Source organism: Megascapheus bottae, chromosome X (genome assembly GCF_031878675.1).
Source record: "Megascapheus bottae isolate mThoBot1 chromosome X, mThoBot2.hap1, whole genome shotgun sequence".
Lineage (NCBI taxonomy): Eukaryota > Metazoa > Chordata > Mammalia > Rodentia > Geomyidae > Megascapheus > Megascapheus bottae.
Genome location: NC_143547.1, coordinates 104,394,859 through 104,414,576, shown reverse-complemented (window position 1 = coordinate 104,414,576; position 19,718 = coordinate 104,394,859). Strand labels below are relative to the sequence as shown.

At 46.6% G+C, this 19,718-nt stretch overlaps 1 pseudogene across 1 annotated transcript; it reads right to left on the bottom strand.

The window, feature by feature from the left end:
* Window positions 1–4,465: 4,465 nt before the first annotated feature.
* On the bottom strand, window positions 4,466–9,888 carry LOC150041714 (melanoma-associated antigen 11 pseudogene; annotated as a pseudogene). The gene is made up of 3 exons (XR_016533820.1): window positions 9,242–9,888; window positions 6,828–6,931; window positions 4,466–5,963 (listed from the first exon to the last, which is right to left on the bottom strand). The product of XR_016533820.1 is annotated as a melanoma-associated antigen 11 pseudogene (transcript).
* Between the last annotated feature and the right edge of the window lie 9,830 nt (window positions 9,889–19,718).

The following is a 19,718-nucleotide window of genomic DNA, read 5'->3' as shown; positions in this document are numbered from 1 at the left end:
CTAAGATGAAGGTAGAGCACATTCATGCTGTTTCACAATGCCATCGCTACAGAGGCCACAGTCTTGGTTAATGTGCAGTACTAAAATTTCCCTCATGACTTGCGTAAGTCTAGACAATTGACAAAGCAGTAATAAGGCAAGTGCTGCTGTTGATCTCCATACTGCAGGTGGCCCCCATGGCCAGTCTCAAGCCACCACCATGACGCCATGGAAGGTAACCTTGGCAAGAGAATCAAGGGGGCACTCCCTCTGCAACAATGATTCACCATGTAAAGCCATTGGTGTGTGACAATGCATAGTCATAATAAGATGGGTTAATTATGGCGTGATGGGCTTCAGCTATTTTTTTAATGTAATTTACTTAACTTTCCATTTATGCCAAATCAATCAGCTCTCAAAATTCCTGACCATTTTCTATTAGAAGAACAAAACAAAAACAATGACCCAAGTATTAGTGTGCATGATAGAGACGGGAGATTCTTACACTGCTGGTGAGATTATAAAATGGTGCCACACTGTGGAAAATGGTTATGAAAAAGTTAAGCACACACCTACTGTGTGACTTTTTATCACTGTGGCAAATTCCAGAGAGAATCACTTTAAAAGGAAGAAAGAGGTGGGGGCTAATGGATCATGCCTGTCATCCTAGCTACTTAGGCTGCCATCTGAGGATCCTACTTTGAAGCTGTCTTGGACAGACAAATCCAAAGACATCCACAATTAGCCAACAAGAAGGTAGAAGTACAGGTGTAGTTCAAGTTGCAGAGCACTAGCCTTGAGTAAAAAGCTAAGAAAAGCTAGGTGCTGGTGGCTCATGCCTGTAATCCTAGCGACCAAGGAGGCTGAGATCTGAGGATCATGGTTCAAAGCCAGCCAGGGCATAAAAGTCTGTGAGACTCTTACTCCAATTAACCACCAGAAAGCTGGAAGTTGGGCTGTGGCTCAAGGGGTGCGGCCGTAGCCTGGAGGTGAAGAGGTCAGGGACAGCACCCAGGTCCAAGTTCAACTCCTATGACTGAAAAAAAAAAAATCAAAAAGAAAGAAAGAAAAATAAAGAGAAAAGTTAAGGGAGAACTTGAGGCTCTCCATTTAAACTGCAGTATTAGTGCAAGCATTAGTGCACACACACACACACAGAGGAAATTTAGAGGTTTGGTCTAAGTGACAGAGTACCTGCCTAGGAAGCATCAAGCCCTAAATTCAAACCCCATTACTACAAAGAAAAATAATAAGAAAGACGTAATCTTGGAGCACAGTTAGCAGTCCATGGGTGGCTGGCTTCATTGCTCCTAGAATACTGCAGTATGCAGAACATATGGAAGAGGAGACAGCTCTCATGTGGGAGCTAGGAGAGACAAAGTCAGGAAAGGACCAGGGGAAAGATATCCTTGAAAGCACACCTGCAGTGACCTACTTCCTCCAACCAAATCCCATTTCTTGCCACCTCCCAATAATTCTATCATTTATGAATCATCAGTGGATTCTATCACTGATGATAGAACCAATCACCTCCCAATGACTGGATCTGAATCTGGAGACAGAGACTTCAACACTGGAGTCTCTCAGGGAGTTCTTCATATTCAAACCATAACAAAGGTCATTTGGTTTCTGGTATTCATGTGAATTCTTTGTACATTTTGATATTAACCCCATTATTAAAACAGTATTCCAAAATATTTCCCCAATATATGATGTGTATTATATATGAAATGATGCATACTTATACATGTACTCTAAATTCTGTTTCTGTCTCTGGATAGCCCATCTGACATAGACATTTAGTTGAGCAGGTTCATTGTTAAGATTCAGAGCCTGAAGCTAGTGAGTTCCAGCATAAGTACTCCAAATGGACACTAGGGAAAGAAACAATATGGAAAGGACTCTTCACTGGAGCCAAAAAGTGGTCTTCAGGGAACGTTGAAGAATATAGGAAGGAAGTGCCATGATCCACTTTCCCACAGTCCCCCCTTTTTTTGGCAGTCGTAGGGCTTGAACTCTGGGCCTGGGTGCTGTCTCTCACCTCTTCAGCTCAAAGCTACTGCCCTACCCCTGGGCCTGGGCATTGTCCCTGAGCTCTTCAGCTCAAGGCTACCGCACTACCCCCGAGCCACAGCACTACTTCTGGTTTTCTGGTGTTTAACTGGAGATAAAGAGATTCACACATTTTAGTTCCCAGGCTAGCCTCAGATATCAGCCTCCTCAGCAGTTATGATTACAGGCATCAGCCACTGTGCCCAGCTTTCCCATACTCTTATAAACATGACCAGAGTAGCATAGAGGGAATGTTCAGGTGATACCTACACAAACAAGGCACTGTTAAGGAGTGGGAGAAAACAGAATGTGCCTCAGGGCAGAGTGTCTGGACTACACGGGGAGAGGAACACAGTCTCCCTGCCATGTGACCCAACAGAATTGATGTGGGGAGATGAGGAGGCAGGACAAATCAGTGGGAAAGACTCTTCGGGAGTGCTAGCAACGGGAACATCCTGGCCTCCCCTTCCTGCACAGAAGAGTCAGGACTGTGTTTGTGATGACCAGGCCACAACTAAACTAGGGGATTTGCTTGCTGGCCAAACACTGGCTAAGTGGCAGTCACTCACTGTCCTGGGAGGAACCATTCAGGGTAGTCTGGAGGGGGAAAGATGGCCAGAAAGCTACCAACATATAGCACAGACACTGAACGTCTGACTTCAAGTACTCATGGGAGAAGGCACAGGAGAGCCACTGTTCTCCCAGGTGCCAGCCAAAGGTGAGCGAACACAACCAACTTCTAATTCCTCTTGACCCCTTCCCTGTCCTCGCTTACCATCTTCTCAAACCCACAAACAACACTCTTTCCTATCAATCCCTGTTCCCATGACTCTTCAATCTTTTCCAAAATCAGAGCCTTTCTCGCCTGGTTATCATTCCAGCTTCCCAGGCCAACACTAAAGGCCTGGGAGGTAGGATAAAAAAAACCTCCTCCAAAATTTCCCAAGTAAACATGAAGTTTTGACAGTCTGAAGGCAGTTAGTTCAGATAGGAAAATATCTGTGAGGACACTGGGAAAAAGGAATGGATAGGAAAGTTCTCTCTGGTAGAACAGAAAGGGATGGCCTCCTGGATGCAAGAAAGCAACCAGATCTTCAGAGAGACTTAACACTGTGGGATTATTTTGAAACAGTCTCATAAGACATACAACATTAATGATGAATGGTGGGAACAAACTGAATAAGCTACTTAATGTGCTGTCTATGGGAAATACATGGAAGAGTGGGAATAACATGGGCTGGAATTGAGACCCAAGGTCTCCTCTAAGCATTAATTAGTAGCCAGTAACCCATGGAAATTCTACATACTGTGAGCCTCTGGCTCTTCATCTGGGAAGCAAATCTGACAAGGGCTGTCCAGTAGGACTGCTGGATCAAGATACATTTGCTATGTAAAATCTCTGGAGTAGTGACACATGAGTGTGTGTGTGTGTGTCTATGTGCGTGTAACTATAGTGAATGCTAGTGGATGTTCTTTTTAATGTTGTTCCAGGCCACCCCTGTCCACTCTGGGATGTTGTTTTGATGCAGTCAGAGAATCATGGAATAGGTCATCACCCAAGATAAAATTTCGTGAAGCAAACTCAGTACACATTCTTATTGGACACATTGCAAAATCTGGATGTGAAGGACATTTTCTTGCTGTACAACTCTAAGAAGTTGAACCAAGCACTACCTCCTTCCCTTTCTCCTCCTACCCCTCCTTCCCTCCCCCCTGAGAATTTCTCTATCTACAAAACTCTCACCACCACTCAAAATCTAGCTCTTGCCTATAATTGGCTGAATTACTCCCAATATAATACATTCAAATGTCATTGAAATGTCTCTGGCCTCCCATCCAAGTAGAAGAGCACTTGGCCAAGACTTTCTAGCCTTCATCTCAGCAAAGGTTACTCCTATCGCAGGAAATCCTTACAGAAGATGCAGATAAGTCATTTAGCTCTTCCACATTTCCAGCCACATTTGTTATGTGCCCCAAGAGGGGATTCCTCTCTGCCTTATTCAGCATCCCAAAAGAAGTTCTCAGAGCAGTCTTTTATTCTCCTTCACCTATGTCACACCATCTGGGATGATCCCCCACAGAAGAAATTAATTTCAAGTCCCAAACTGCCGTGGCTCAGTACATTGATACCAGGCTGCTCTTCTCTGGAGTCTAGCCTCCTCCCCAATCCTTTCATGTTCTTTACATCTTAGAAGACATCTCAACATCCAACAATATGGCTCTGCTCCTAGACCACAACATTCTATGGAAAAACATGGACTGATAGACAACAGCTTAGTAGTACCTTCACCACTAACCGAAGGCCTCTCAAAGAGTAGATGCTTACTGAAGGTCTAAAAATGAGATGGGGAATATAGTTATAAAGATCTAACAATACTTTCTTAAATAATAGCCAAATAAATCCAGGTCAATGTATGCACTTTTTAATGTTACAGGGAAGGAAAAATAATACAGGCAAGCATGAACTTTTCATTTCTCCATTTCTTTCTATTTTACTTCTGGATCATTTTTATTTCCAAAAAATTACACATTCCAGTGTCATGTTAAACTGTTCCAAGTGAGAAAATAACATGGACCCAATTAATTGAACAATTAGCAAGACATACTCCTAAACTATAGTAACAGCAATAACTGTATGACTACTGTCATTCATAACCTTCCATTATGCAGCTGAATAAACCTTCAATTAAAAGGGCTAGCTAAAAAATTCCAAAGGAAACAAGAGGTCAACTCAAAGGCACCCGAATATGGTACACCATAGGTTCTTCTCAACTCATGCTAAAACTCCACTACTGAGAAGGTTGACTTTTGTCTTCCAACAAAAAGTAACAATGGGTCTGATGTGCCAAAGAGATTTGGCCCTGGAACATAACTACCTGTCTTCTCCCAATGGCCTTGACTCTGACTCATGGTTTGTGGCTCCGTTCCTTCTCTCTCTCGTCTCTCAATGCTTCCTCATACAGAGATGGGAAGCATGTGGGTTCACACTCACTGAATTTGGCCCACCATCCCAGGACTTTCATCTTGCTGGTTTCTAAGTAGGCCCTTGGACCCCACAGGAACTCATAGCAAACAGGTTCACTGTTGGGCACATGCCGGTACAGCAAGTATCTTTCTTGCACAAAATTTTCAGTGATTAACTTCTTGGGATTCCCATAAAGGTAGTGTTGTAACCCAGGATACACTCCTATATTACTCAGTGCTTCCCAGATCACCTCCTCAGAAGCACAGTTTCCCTCTTTAAAGATAATACACAGGATTATGATCAGAAGGCCTGTCTTTGGCACACCCTGAACATCACGCATTATTCCATCATATGTGAGCCCCAGGGAAGTGACAAGGATGTAGGAGTGGTTGGCAGGATTCACTTCCTTCAGATCAAGGCCAAATATCAGCTGCATTCTCTCAGAGACCTTACAGAAGATGACAGAGAAGTACTCATGGTGATTTGTGATGGTTTCCAGCATTTGTGCTTTGGTGATCAGCTCCTTCCTGCGGTACTTGAGGAGCAGGAAGGGCACCAAGGCTAGAACTTCTCCTAGCAAGGATTTAGGGTCAAATGGGATAATACCCTGGTTATCTGCAGGTAGTAAATTATCCCTTTCTTGGCTCCTGAAGCCCTGTTTGACTTGCTTATCTGAAGCAGAAACCAAGGCCCTGGGGGCAGAGGAGGCTCTCTGGGGACCAGTTGGTACCCCAGGAGCAGGTACCTCCCTTGGACTTTCTGTGATCACAGCAGAGCTGCTGGAAGAGGCAGCAGCCACTTCCTCCTCCTCAGCCATGGGGACTGTGGACTCACCCACCAGGCCCTGCAGCGCCTCTCTCCGGCCCTGAGGGTCTTCCTCAGTCTCTCTCGGCTGGCCCTTCTGACTATGAGGCATCATGGCTGTCTTTGGGAACAGCACGCAAGAACTTGTTGATGACTTCTAGACCTGGAGAGAGAGGGAGCATGTGAGTAGACTCAGCCTAGAACCCCACCCTTGGTCTTCTATCCAGTGCCTATTACTGCTGCTTCTTTTGGGGGTGCAGGTTCCTGGCTTCCTGGTGGTCTGTTCTCTGAGAGCCTGAGGAAGGAATGACACGGCTCCTTATGGGGCCGGTGGCTCACAAAGTTTAAGGCTGTAGGTCTATCTGTACAGCATGTGGAACTGGATAATGTGGGGCTCTCTTGTGTTCTGGAGTGGGCAATCTATTGGTACGCATTCATAGAGTACACTTAAAACTCTTCCTAGGTATCACCGCCTCTGTGACCTAAGCACAGTATCTTAGACTATCCTTTTAGCTCCTGGTTGCTAGAGCTGCTGGAAGAGGCATTGATCAGCCCTTCTTTCCTCCTTCGCTCCCCGAGGCTCCACCTCAAATATCATCATTGGGCCTCCTTATGGGGCTGTAAAAAGAGGGGTGGGATGCACTCTATAAAGTCCTACGCTTCAGAGGTAAATGTTCCTTCTGTGCTTCCAACTGTTTCCTTGCCAGCAGCTGGTCTCTAACACAGAAAAAGTCAGCCAGGATTCCTTATATATGGTTATACCTGTTCAGGGACAGCAGCAAGCAGTGACCAAATTTGTTGTACAACATGAACATGGGGAATGTGATTATCATGTCTTGATAAACGGCAAGGTCTGGAACTCTTCTATGATGCCATGATGCTACCTTCATTACACCAAAGCTTTTATTGTAAGACACCAGCAGAGGAACTGAGGGCAATCCACCCACAGTTCCCACGTTTTCCCATAGCTGGAATGCTAGGGCCAGCGTCCTGTGTGTTTTTGTGAGGGTGATCCTTCTCTTCTCACCTTGACTCCTGGCAGATCCTAGACACCTTCTTCTGCTGACCAGGTATGGTCCCTTCCACTCTCCTGATGCCTCCTCTCACTTAAAGGTCTCAGGGTCTTAAGACCTGGGAGATAGAAATGAGAATACAGCTCATTTGGACACCCCTGCAAGAGTTTCATTGGGATGACAAAAGGAGCAGGTTTTAGAGGCCTTTTGTCTGAAATGTCCTTAAGGTATTCATCCTTACTCGTCACAAGGCCTTAGTCCTTTACTTTTTCTGTCCTGCAAGTCATCTTGCAGCTAAAGCCAGTATATTTCCCTGACCATCACTAGAGCCCTGAATAGGAAGCCTGTGGTGGTATTTCTCCACAGTCCTGCTCAGAGCCACCATGGGTTGAAAGAGTAAGTTTCCTAAGTCTTAGATCAGAGGTTCTCTGGGTCCTCTCTTAGAGCCCTGTTGACCAGAATCTGCACTACTAGACCAAGACTCACTCCTCTCTGATATGCCAAAAGCAGAATTGAAGATGCCCAGAATCTGGCCACTCTGTCCAGAAACCCAACAGCTGACTGAGGAGGACCAAGGTCCCTTTCTGATCTAGAGTGCAAGATCCCTTCATTCTTGTTTTTTGAGTCTGCCCCTTTACTCCAGGAAGGAGCTCCACTTTATAACTCGAGCCTTCCTCACTAAGATTGCAGTCTGTAGATTGGAAGAAATAAGCTAAGCTTGAAATCAAGGGCAGAGCTGGGACCCATCACTTCTGAAAAGCTAGGATTACAGGCATGTGTCACCAATACCTGGTCCTGGACCCATCACTTTAGCCATATCTCTTGCCTTGACTCCTGAGAGAACGTAGACTTCTCCATCTGTAAGGTGATGCTCATTCTTCCAAAGCTTAATCTAATGCCCAGAAACAGAAGCCAAATCATTTTCCTGATTATCCCATTATCCTGCATGGAACTTCCCAGCACTCACAGGAAGTTAGGGTTTGGTGTGTGTGGGGGGGATTGAAGTCAGGGCTTTGGTGCTCTTTGAGCTTCTTTTACTCAAGGCTATTGCTCTATCACTTGAGCTTGAGCTCCACTTTCAGCCTACTTTGTAGGGGGGACAGGTAGGAGTGGAGGAATAGTATATTGGAAATAAAAGAGCCTCATGGACTTTCCTGCATGAGGCATGAGCTTACTTCAAACTATTATCATTAAATCTCAGTCTCCTGAGTAGGTAAGATTACAGGCATGAACTCTTGGCACAGTGCAACAAAGTTAGGTATTTTCAGGATAATCTGAGCTCTTCCCATGTCCTTGATTTCCACCTATGTCTGAACCCTTGAATTGTACACTTGAGATCCTGTTCCTTCTAGGGAAATCCTAATTCTCTCAGATCCAGAAGCAGAAATCAGCCATCACCTTCCTGAGCACTCTGAAAGGAGTCTCTCAGAACTATTAGAAGGGACGGGTTCAATTAGTTCTTTGTACTGGAGTTTAAGCTCCTCTCCTGCAAAATATAGGCTTTGTCCCCTTTAACTAGTGTGCTCACTTTCTTCTTGCTCCCAAAGTCTGATTTAGGGATTGATCCATTTTCCCTTTAGCCCAGCTGAAGGAGACTTGGCTGCCCTTCCCATGATTTCCTCCCAAATAAAACGTGTTTGCTCAATGTGTGCTCGTGCGCGCTCGCTCGCGCGCTCTCTCTCTCTCCCCCTCCCCCCTCCCTTCTCCCCCCACCCCTTCTCTCTCTCTCCTCCTTGGGGGTGGTTCCGGGAAGATCCTACGGCCTAAGATCAGGCCTGGGAACTGTCTCTAGCCTTCATTTGCTCAGGGTTATTGCTGTAAAATTTGATCCACAGCCTTTTCTGAGTTGTTTATTGAAGGTAAGACTATCATGGACTTTCCCTGGCCAGACTGGCTTCAACAGTGGTCCTCAGAGCTCAGCCTTCTGAAGCGCTAGGAGTATAGATGCCCGAGCCACTGACACCTGGCTCTTTCGTTACACTCAATATTTAGGGGATTTCTTGATCCATCGTCAACCTTCACCCGACTCTGTCACAAAATTCTGCCATCTTTGTTTCATAGACCTCAGACCAAGGATTGGACTCTAAGGTTCCCAGACACGGAAGGGGTGAGGAAAGGTGGGGGAGGGGTAAAGGATCCACCATCTACTAGATTTCCCTGAGTGACGCAAAGGTTACAACAGAGGAAGTGGTCTGAATTATTTGGATATGTTCTACTGATGAAGTGGAGGGATTTATCTTCCCTCCGTACTCACTTCTATCCTTTACAAACTGATTATGACTATTACTCTTAGAGTTCCAAGACCCAGGGGTGGGGGAGGGGTGAGGAAAGGTCGCAGAGGAGTGGTGGTACTCCTCTGACTTGATGTTCTCTATCGGTGCACTAGGAGAAAAGGAGTCAAGGCTAGATTTTTTTAGGAACCTTGTACCTTGGGGTTTCTTCCTATGTCCGCCCTCAGCTCCCTGACTCCACAAAGGTTTTCCCGCAGCTGCCTCCTTCCTCCAGGACCGAGGCTCTGCCGTTCACGGCTCCTTCCTATCCGTTTTTTCCGGTGGAAGTGAGCAGGAGGGAGCGAAGAGTGGCCCCGGAAGCGGAAGTGGGCAGTAGGGAGGAGAGTGCAATCTGAGAAGGGAGCTGTAGGGAGAGAGAAGGGTGGCCCTGCAAGTGAGCACTAGGGAGCATAGGATGATCCCAGAAGCGCACAATACAGAGAGGAGGTTGGCTCCGGAAGTGCACAGAAGGGGGGTAGGGTGGTCCCGAAAGCAAGCAGTAGGAAGAGAAAGGTGGCCCGGAAGTGTGCAGTCGCTGTAGGGAAGGGAGGGGGCCCTAAAGTGACAAGTACTGAAAGGATGCTGGCCCCAGAAGTGCACCCTAGGAAGAGCAGAGGAGGGTGGTCAGGGAAGCACGCAGTAGGGAGAGGAGGTTGGCTCCTGAAACGAGCCGCAGGGGGAGGACGTTTGTTCCGGAAGCGAGACGCACGGGGAGGAGGTTGGCTCCGGAAGTGAGCCGCAGGGGGAGGAGGGTGGATCCAGAAGCGAGGCACAGGGAGAGGGCGATCCCGGAAGCGAGCCGCAGGGTCAGAGGTTGGCTCCGGAAGTGAGCCGCAGGGAGAGGAGGCTGATCCCGGAAGCGAGCCGCAGGGGGAGGAGGGTGGTCCTGGAAGCGAGCCACAGGGACAGAGGTTGGCTCCGGAAGCCAGCCGCAGGGAGAGGAGGCTGATCCCGGAAGTGAGCCGCAGGGGGAGTAGGGTGGTCCCGGAAGCGAGCCACAGGGACAGAGACTGGCTCCGGAAGCCAGCCGCAAGGAGATGAGGTTGGCTCCGGAAGTGAGCCACAGGGAGAGTAGGCTGATCCCGGAAGCGAGCCACAGGGACAGAGGTTGGCTCCGGAAGTGAGCGGCAGGGAGAGGAGGCTGATCCCGGAAGCGAGCCACAGGGACAGAGGTTGGCTCCGGAAGTGAGCTGCAGGGAGAGGAGGCTGATCCCGGAAGCGAGCCGCAGGAGGAGTAGGGTGGTCCCGGAAGCGAGCCACAGGGACAGAGGTTGGCTCCGGAAGCCAGCCGCAGGGAAAGGAGGTTGGCTCCGGAAGTGAGCCGCAGGGAGAGGAGGCTGATCCCGGAAGCGAGCCACAGGGGGAGTAGGGTAGTCCCGGAAGCGAGCCACAGGGACAGAGGTTGGCTCCGGAAGCCAGCCGCAGGGAGAGGAGGTTGGCTCCGGAAGTGAGTCGCAGGGCGAGGAGGCTGATCCCGGAAGTGAGCCGCAGGGGGAGTAGGGTGCTCCCTGAAGCGAGCCGCAGGGACAGATGTTGGCTCCGGAAGCCAGCCGCAGGGAGAGGAGGCTGATCCCGGAAGCGAGCCGCAGGGGGAGGAGGGTGGTCCCGGAAGTGAGCCACAGGGACAGAGGTTGGCTCCGGAAGTGAGCCGCAGGGAGAGGAGGCTGATCCCGGAAGCGAGCCGCAGGGGGAGGAGGGTGTTCCCGGAAACGAGCCACAGGGACAGAGGTTGGCTCCGGAAGCCAGTCGCAGGGAGAGGAGGTTGGCTCCGGAAGTGAGCCGCAGGGAGAGGAGGCTGATACCGGAAGCGAGCCGCAGGGGGAGTAGGGTGGTCCCGGAAGCGAGCCGCAGGGGGAGTAGGGTGGTCCCGGAAGCGAGCCGCAGGGACAGAAGTTGGCTCCGGAAGTGAGCCGCAGGGAGAGGAGGTTGGCTCCGGAAGTGAGCCACAGGGGGAGGAAGGTGGATCCAGAAGCGAGGCACAGGGAGAGGGCGATCCCGGAAGCGAGCTGCAGGGACAGAGGTTGGCTCCGGAAGTGAGCCGCAGGGAGAGGAGGCTGATCCCGGAAGCGAGCCGCAGGGGGAGGAGGGTGGTCCCGGAAGCGAGCCACAGGGACAGAGGTTGGCTCCGGAAGCCAGCCGCAGGGAGAGGAGGTTGGCTCCGGAAGTGAGCCGCAGGGAGAGGAGGCTGATCCCGGAAGCGAGCCGCAGGGGGAGGAGGGTGGTCCCGGAAGCGAGCCACAGGGACAGAGGTTGGCTCCGGAAGCCAGCCGCAGGGAGAGGAGGTTGGCTCCGGAAGTGAGCCGCAGGGAGAGGAGGCTGATCCCGGAAGCGAGCCGCAGGGGGAGGAGGGTGGTCCCGGAAGCGAGCCACAGGGACAGAGGTTGGCTCCGGAAGCCAGCCGCAGGGAGAGGAGGCTGATCCCGGAAGCGAGCCGCAGAGGGAGTAGGGTGGTCCCGGAAGCGAGCCACAGGGACAGAAGTTGGCTCCGGAAGTGAGCCGCAGGGAGAGGAGGTTGGTTCTGGAAGCGAGCCGCAGGGAGAAGAGGGTGATACCGGAAGCGAGCGGTAGGGAGAGGAGGTTGGCCCCAGAAGGAGCCGCAGGCAGAGGAGGGCGGTCCCGGAAGCGAGCCGCAGGGAGAAGTTGGCTCTGGAATCGTGCCACAGGGGGCCGGGGGAGGTTGGCTCAGGAATGGAAACGCAGGGAGAGGAGGGTGGTCCTGGCAGCGAGCCGCAGGGAGAGGAAAGTAGCCTCAGAAGTGCACAATAGGAGAGTAGGTTTCGGAAGCATGCAGGTCGGAGTGGATGGTGGTCACAGAAGCGAGCAGTAGGGACAGGAGGGTAGTCATGTGCACTCTGTTTTCCCCCACCGGATATCCCTTTCTGGGGCCGCGTGCAAACTATGTCGGCCAGCTTAGCCCCCTTGCAGGCTGTGTTCGTCCACCTGCCCTTCTCCCTTGGACCCACAATGTCCCCGCTCCGCAATCGTCGGACATAAGTTGTGACCCCCAGGGTTCCCTGGCGGGGGAATCTGCAGGGGACGCGTGGGGAGTGGAGAAGGCGCTGGGGGTCTGGGCTCCCTTCCCACCCGCTGGCCTCAGCCGGGACCTGGCTCCCCGGCGTCCCCACGGTCTACGGCCCGGAGGTCACTGAGAGCCGTCACTGAGGCCTCACCGGAGGGTCAAGGAGGCCTCCGCAGCCCCCGCCTGTGCTGGCCGTCCAGTGTTCCTCGGCGTTCCCGGCGCCGCTGTGATCCGCTGTGGAGCTCGGGGGGCCTCCCGGGGGACCTGCTGGGACATCTCACGGTAGGCCTCCCAGGGACCCAGCAGAGGCCTCACTAGGACACTCCCAGGAAGCCTCACAACGGAAGGGACGTGACGTCACAGGGGACCTGACAGGAGGCCTCGCAGTGGGCTTGACAGTGCCCTCTGCCCACTGCCTGTACACAGAGAGTTGGGGGAGGCCAGCAGCCAGGCCCACCATCCTTTCTGTGGCTTCCAGGGCTGACCACCGGGTCCACCCTCAGCGCTGTGACGGAGTTAACCTGTTTAAAAAAAGCATGTCTTCCTGTGCAGTTAAAACAGATCTGTAAACCAATCATTTCCACTCACAAGGGGTTTACAGCATTAAAGGGTATGAGAAGGTCTTGGCGTTTTGAGATCACCTACTATTGCATAGGTCCAGTGCAGTCACCTTCATCTTCAAACTCCCATTTACAGTCAGGAATTTATTTTATATATTGTTATGTCATACGTATATAATATGCAAAAATATTACTATTTCTCCTTACTGTCATAAAAAAGTCCGTTGTTTCATCTTACCTCCTCTTCATCGTTGTACAAAAGCTCTTCCCTTTCACAATAAGGCCAGTAAAGCCTAAGATTGTAAAGGAAAAGGGCACTAAGAGGACATCTCAGTGTAATTTTGATTTGTTTTCAACATGATATAGCTATCTGTCACATAGATGTATATACATACAGGCAGCCTTGTCAACTCAATTGGATCAAGAGACCCTAGGAAGTTACTAAAGCATATTTCTTTACATGTCTACCACTCACTAGGGTAATGTTCACCCCTTCCCATGAATAGACATAGGGCTGACACTGCCACCCCAGTACACCAGAATACTGAACCAAACAGGCTTATTTTTTTGGTACTACTCCTGAGGATTGAACTCAAGGGCCTACCTGCTAGCCCTGAATATTTTTTCTTTCCCTTTTCAAGGCTAGAGCTCTACCACTTGAGCCTTATCTCTCCTTATGACATTTTGGAGATTAAGACTTTCACAGTCTTCCCTGCCCCATCTGGCATTGAACTGTTATACTCACATATCAGCCTCCCGAGTAATTAGGATTATAGAAAAAACTTATTGTTGAATCTTGAGATCCCAAGCCTTTCTTGGAATCCAACACTCCTTTCTGATGTCTTCTCTGACGTCTCCTGTATTTTTTCCTGTTTTTTTTTAGTCATTTTTTTAAATTTAATTTTCTTGTCAGGGTGATATACACAGGGGTTATAGTTATAGTGAGTGCATGTCCTGGATGAGCCTGTGGTTGGAAGCATGTAACTAGTCTGATACCACAGGTTACCATGTGAAGAGTAATTTTCCTGAAGAAATATAATTCATTTTCCACTCATACCCATTTAGGTGGTATTTTTGATAAAACGTCAGGCTTCAGTCTTTAGAGTTGATACTAGAATGAGTGAAGACTACGGGAGCTGTTGTGATGGGATGTGTGGACTTTGTATGTGAGAATATGAAACTGTAAGCCAGGGATGGAATCTAACAACTGAATGTTCAGGTCCTTTCATCACTTCCTGGATGAAAGCCCTTATCCCCCAGTGTCCTCTCTTTGCCCATCATGTCTCTATGGAAGTAATTACAGTTCAAAGTGGTCACAAGATTGTGGCCTTGAAATGACATGATTACTGTTCTTTTTCTTTCTTTCTTTTGCTGAGTCCTGGGGCTTGAACTGTGGGCCTGGGAGCTGTCTGTAACCTCTTCAGCTCTGTGCTAAGCACTCTCCGTCTTGAGCTACAACACCACTTCTGGTTTTCTGGTGTCTAGTTGGAGATGAGTTTCACCGACTTTCATTCCCTAGGCTGGCTCTGAACTATAATCCTCAGATCTCAGCCTTCTCAGTAGCTAGTATTACTGGCCTGAGCTACTGGCACCTGGCTAGGATTAGTATTTTTTCCAGTCCTGGGCTTGAACTCAGGGTCTGAGCAGTGTCCTTGCGATTTCTCAAAGCTAACACTCTACCACTTGAGCTACAGCACCACTTCTGGCTTTTATGTATATATGTGGTACCGAGGAATCAAACCTGGGTCTTTGTGAATGCTAGGCAAGCACTCTACCACTAGCCAAACTCTAGCCCCAGGGTTAATATTCTTATTAGGAGAGGAGATTAAAGAAAACTATCTGTTTCTCTATCCTGTATTCTATTACAAAGACTGAAGAAGACCATGGTAAAACAAAGAAACAGCCATCTAACCCAGGAATCACACTGTCTCCAGAAACTCATCCTACTAGGTCTGGACTATAGATTTTAGCCTCTAGAACTGTAAGGGCCATTTCAACCCAGGTTGAAATACAAGGTGAGCTGACACATGCAAGCTCTTCCTCTTGTTCTCCTTGATTCTACTCCTTATGATTCCTCTGTCTTTGCTTGCCACAGCCCATCCTGCTGACAACATTCTTTTTGATTAACTCCTGTTTACATGGCTCCTCCATTTCTTCCCCTCCAGAGCAATGCCTATCCATGATTACACTGTTATCTTCTCAGAATCCTAGGACAGCAATGAATGTATACAGGACCTATCAAAGGAGGCTGAAGGAAAAAACACCCTGCATACCTCTCTGCTTCTGCCAAAACTAAGAAAGAGGGGCTGGGATGTAGCATAGAGGCAAACCACTTGCCTAGCAAATGTGACATCCTATGTTTGATTCCCAGTACCAAAAATGAAATAAAAAAAAAAACAGTTTAGGGCCAGGAGTTTAGCTTAGTGGTAGAGTGCTTGCCTAGCATGCAAAAAGACCCAGGTTTTAGTCCTCGGTACCACATACATAGAAAAAGCTGGAAATGGTGCTGTGGCTCAAGTGGTGAAGCACTAGCCTTGAGAAAGCCCAAGGACAGTGCTCAGGCCCTGACTTCAAGCCCCAGGGCTGGCAAAAAAAACTGGCCCACAGAACACTGGATCTGACTTTGTTACCTGGTATATTGCATATATTTTAGTTTATTTGAAATAGGAAAGGGCAGGGTGGGAAACTAGATGATTCAGAGGGGGTGGAGGTAGGGAAAAACATGAGAGAAGTTATCCATGTGTGAGAAGTAATGCACCTACTACCTGATGAATGTAACTGTAACCCCTCTATATGTTATGCTGACAATAAAAAGAAAAAATATTTAGAAAAATAAAAAAAAATCACTGGATCAGAAATGTCTACTGAGCTGTGATTCCTATGATCCCAAATAAAGTTAAAAAAAAAACAACACCAGTTTAAAAAACTAAAGAAAGTTACAGAGTGAGTCTGTGGGGCACGTCACATCGTGGCCCAGTGCTCACTTCCTGGTTTTGGAGATCCAACCTGCCTGTCTCCTGGTTGGAAGGTTTGGCTATGGTTTGTGATGTAAAATTAGGCGACCTCGAACCCATGGATTGGCCCCACTGCCCTCTCTGACCTCACCTACCTCCCCCTGTCCTGCCTACTTCTATGTTAATAGATTCCTGCATCTTACTTTAGCCCCTGGTATCTTCCCATTAAAGGAGTCTGCTGTGACATTCTCCCTGGCACGTCTGTGTCTTCCCTCTAGAGAAGGGAGGGCTGGGTGAAGGCGGCCAGCCGGCCCTATCCTTTCTCGGTCTCGTCTTAGTCGGGGTGTGTTCTCTTTGCCCTTCCTGCTGGTCAGGAGACAGAGTGCTAAAAACCCCGACATGAGTCAAATCTTATCACCTGGTGAATGAGCCACAACAGGAATAGAAAAATTCCATTTTTTCCTGTTGTTACCTGCACAACCAGTATTAGATAACTTGTTTTTGCCAGACCTGGGACTTGAACTTAGGGTCTGGGCACTGTCCCCGAGCTCCTTTGGCTCAAGGCTAGCACTCTACCATTTGAGTCACAACACCACTTCCAGATTTTTCTGTGTATATTGTATGAGAAACAGGAGACATGTTTTTATGAATCTGGCATGCCATGTGTACCAAGTATCTGAGACTGAGTCATGTATAAATAAAGTGGTCAACTATACAGGTAGAGTTTTGTATCAACTGGTACATAAGGAGTATGAAAATAACGTGACTGTGTGTGTGTGTGAGAGAGAGAGAGAGAGAGACAGACAGACAGACAAGGGGCAAGAGAGAGAGAGGGAGGGAGAAAGAGAGTGTTCTCTGATGCTGGACAGAGAAGAGGGGAGGAAAGAGGAGGATATATGGTCAGGGAGTTAGATGAGTCCTATGGATGTGGGGTTAGGCCCACAGCGAACCAGACATGGAGGACAAAGACCTAATTAGGGTTGCATACTTAACTGCATGATGCACCTGCAAGTGAGGTTCTTTCTTCATAAGACACTAGGAACACTTTACCAAGTAGGAACAATGAAGAACTGAACTCCATTAAGTCCTATTAGATTGTTACAATATATTTTTTTTGGTTAAAGTTACACTAAGATGAGTGTTTTTATCATCTGTCCTTTAAGACTCAACCCTGAAATCAATTGTGATTAAAGTTAATTTTCTTCGTTTGAAGAAAATATCAGTAAAATCTGGCTACTTTCTTGTCTTTCTATACCTTTCATGTGATTTCCTCTGTACCATATTCCTCAAGAACTTTCTGACCTTTGCTTAGTCCTAGGTTTAGGAATAATATCTACGGATCACTTTCTGACACACATCATTGCTGTACAGAACACTTACTAGCTGTCAAGAATGTGCATGGAACTGATAATAGTCTTAAATTTAAGGATGTTACCAGACAGGTCTTAGACCATTCTTAACATTGACACGAAACTAGAAACATTTTCACTGCCAATGAACATGGTCATGTACTGAACATGATATTAAATGTTCCACGCACTATGCAGTTCTTCCTTACATTAACCAAAGAATGTGGGTACTACCTCCATCGTCCCATTTGTACAAGTTAGTTTTAGAGACTAAGGTCAATGGATAGTAAGTTGTACATTGAGCCAGTATCCAAACTCTAATTCTTAGTGATACTCAACACTGAATCACTGCACTGTGTTAGATACTATGGAAGGGTACATATCCTATCTATGGGATAGGACCATATACTATTCCATGAGAAAGAGGAGACATGTTTTTGTGACTCTGCTGGCGTGCCATGTGTAAGAAGTATTTGAGACTGAGTCGTGTATAAATAAAGAAAATTTATTTACTCACATTTCTAGAGGATAGAAAGTCAAAGATCCAGGCACTGGCAGGTTTGATTACCTGGTGAGGGTTATTCTCTGCTTCCAAAATGGTATCTTGTTGCCACATATACTTGAAACAAATTTTGTATACTCAGAGACAAAGAAGGGCATACTCGTGAAGCCAGTTATGTAGGGGCTGCATGTCATTCACAAGTGAGGTATCTTAAAGGTCTAAACACCTGTTCTTAATTTTTACAGCACTGGGCATTGAATTGAAGGTGTCACACTTGCTAGGCAGGTGCTCTAGCTCTTGAACCATGCCCTTAGACTACCTAATCATCTCTTAAATGCCCTTCATCATAATGCTGCCACACTGACCATGTAATGTCAATGAATATTGAGACTGGAAATTATATATCCATATCCTGATTCAGGTTTGGCACCAGTCTCTCTCCTTACCCCTCTCTCTCCCACCTCTCTCTATTAATATGCACTTATATGTATTATCTGATACTTTATGATAACAAGAGCAACATTATTACTAGAACTATTACTGAATATTGCTCAAATGACTTGTAGTCATTTACAATACTATTATTTTTATTGTAGTCTATATACAATTGTCATCATTTATCAATAGTCTCTGTATTATTTCTATTAGCCTATATATTGTTCCTATTACATGATTATAAAATATAATCATGTATTTGTTGTTAGAACACACATTTATTTAATGTAATTATATACATTATATAACACTGGATATAATTATATATTATAAAATATATTAACATAGAATTATATAATATATAATTATATCGTTATCTTCTACATTATACAGCATAATAAATTATATAACAATGATCAGATATATTTTTCCTACCATGTCCTATTAATATGTCCATTAAGATATTTTGGGATACAGAGTGTCATGGTTTAAAGTCATTGAAAGGGAAAAAAATCACCTATCAGAAATAAAAGCTTTATAATTTGCATAATTTAGGGAAAGTTTGTAGTACTGCTTGGACTGACCAAAATCTGCTGGGAGGTCACTGTAGAAATAAAACAGTGAAACCAAGTACCCAGGTGGTAACTATAACATTTAATGGCTTGATTTCTTAGTATTTCCTCTGATAATGTATTTCGTTTAAAAAAGAAAAACAAAATAATGTGTAAATTAATGGAGAAAATTATAAAATTAAATGAAATCACAAGTTTTATGTACAACTACAGAGCTATTTTGCTTCATTCATTTTATTTTTTAGTTTTCAGTATGAGGCTTTTGCAAGAATTTGTTGTTGGTTGTGGAGCTTGAACTCTGGGCCTGGGCGCTGTCTGTGTGCTCTTCAGCTCAAGGCTACCACCATACCCCTTTAGTCACAGCACCATTTCCGGTTTTCTGGTCGTTAATTGGAGATAAGAGTGTCATGGACTTTAGTGTCCGGGCTGGCTTTGAACCCCGATCCTCAAATACCAGCCTCCTGAGTAGCTAGGATTACAGGCATGAGCCACCAGTGCCTGGCATAATTTTTTATTTTTTTTCAGAAAATATGTTTTAATATTTTATCTTCTCTTTGCATTTACAAAATTTTTTGTTTTAAAACAAAAATTTTTATTATAAAAATCCATATTACAAAAGTCTTTTTAGAGACGTTTACTATCCATTCCACACTATCCCTTCCCTAACACTCATCCCCTTGTGTATGTGTGTACCCTTTATGGAATAGCATATCATATGAACATTTACACTATTCTGTACCATACTTCTTCACATAATATATTCTGACGGTCACTTCAGAATAGTAAACCAAATCTCTACTGTACTTTCCATTTCCTAGTGATCAATGAGTAGTTTCTGGTACCTTACATTTTAAGTTCATAGTGCCCTAAGATACAATGAACAGACAAGTTTGTATTGTTTTGTAAATCATTGGTAGGAAACCATTTAAATTATATTATAGCTGGGTCCTGGAGGCTCAAGCCTGTAATCCTACCAACTCAGCAGGCTGAGATCCGAGTTCAAAGCCATTCCAGGCATGAAAGTATGTGAGACTCTTATCTCCAAGTAACTACCAGAAAACCAGAAGTGGCACTGTGGCTCAAGTGTAGAGCACTAGCCATGAGCTGAAGAGCTCAGGAACAACACCCAGCCCCAGAGTTCAAGCCCTACAATCAAAAAAAAATTATATCACAGAATAAATAGAGAAAAGAAAATGCTGTACTTTTTGACTTGGGAGAGCGACTCTGACACATGGAAATCAAAC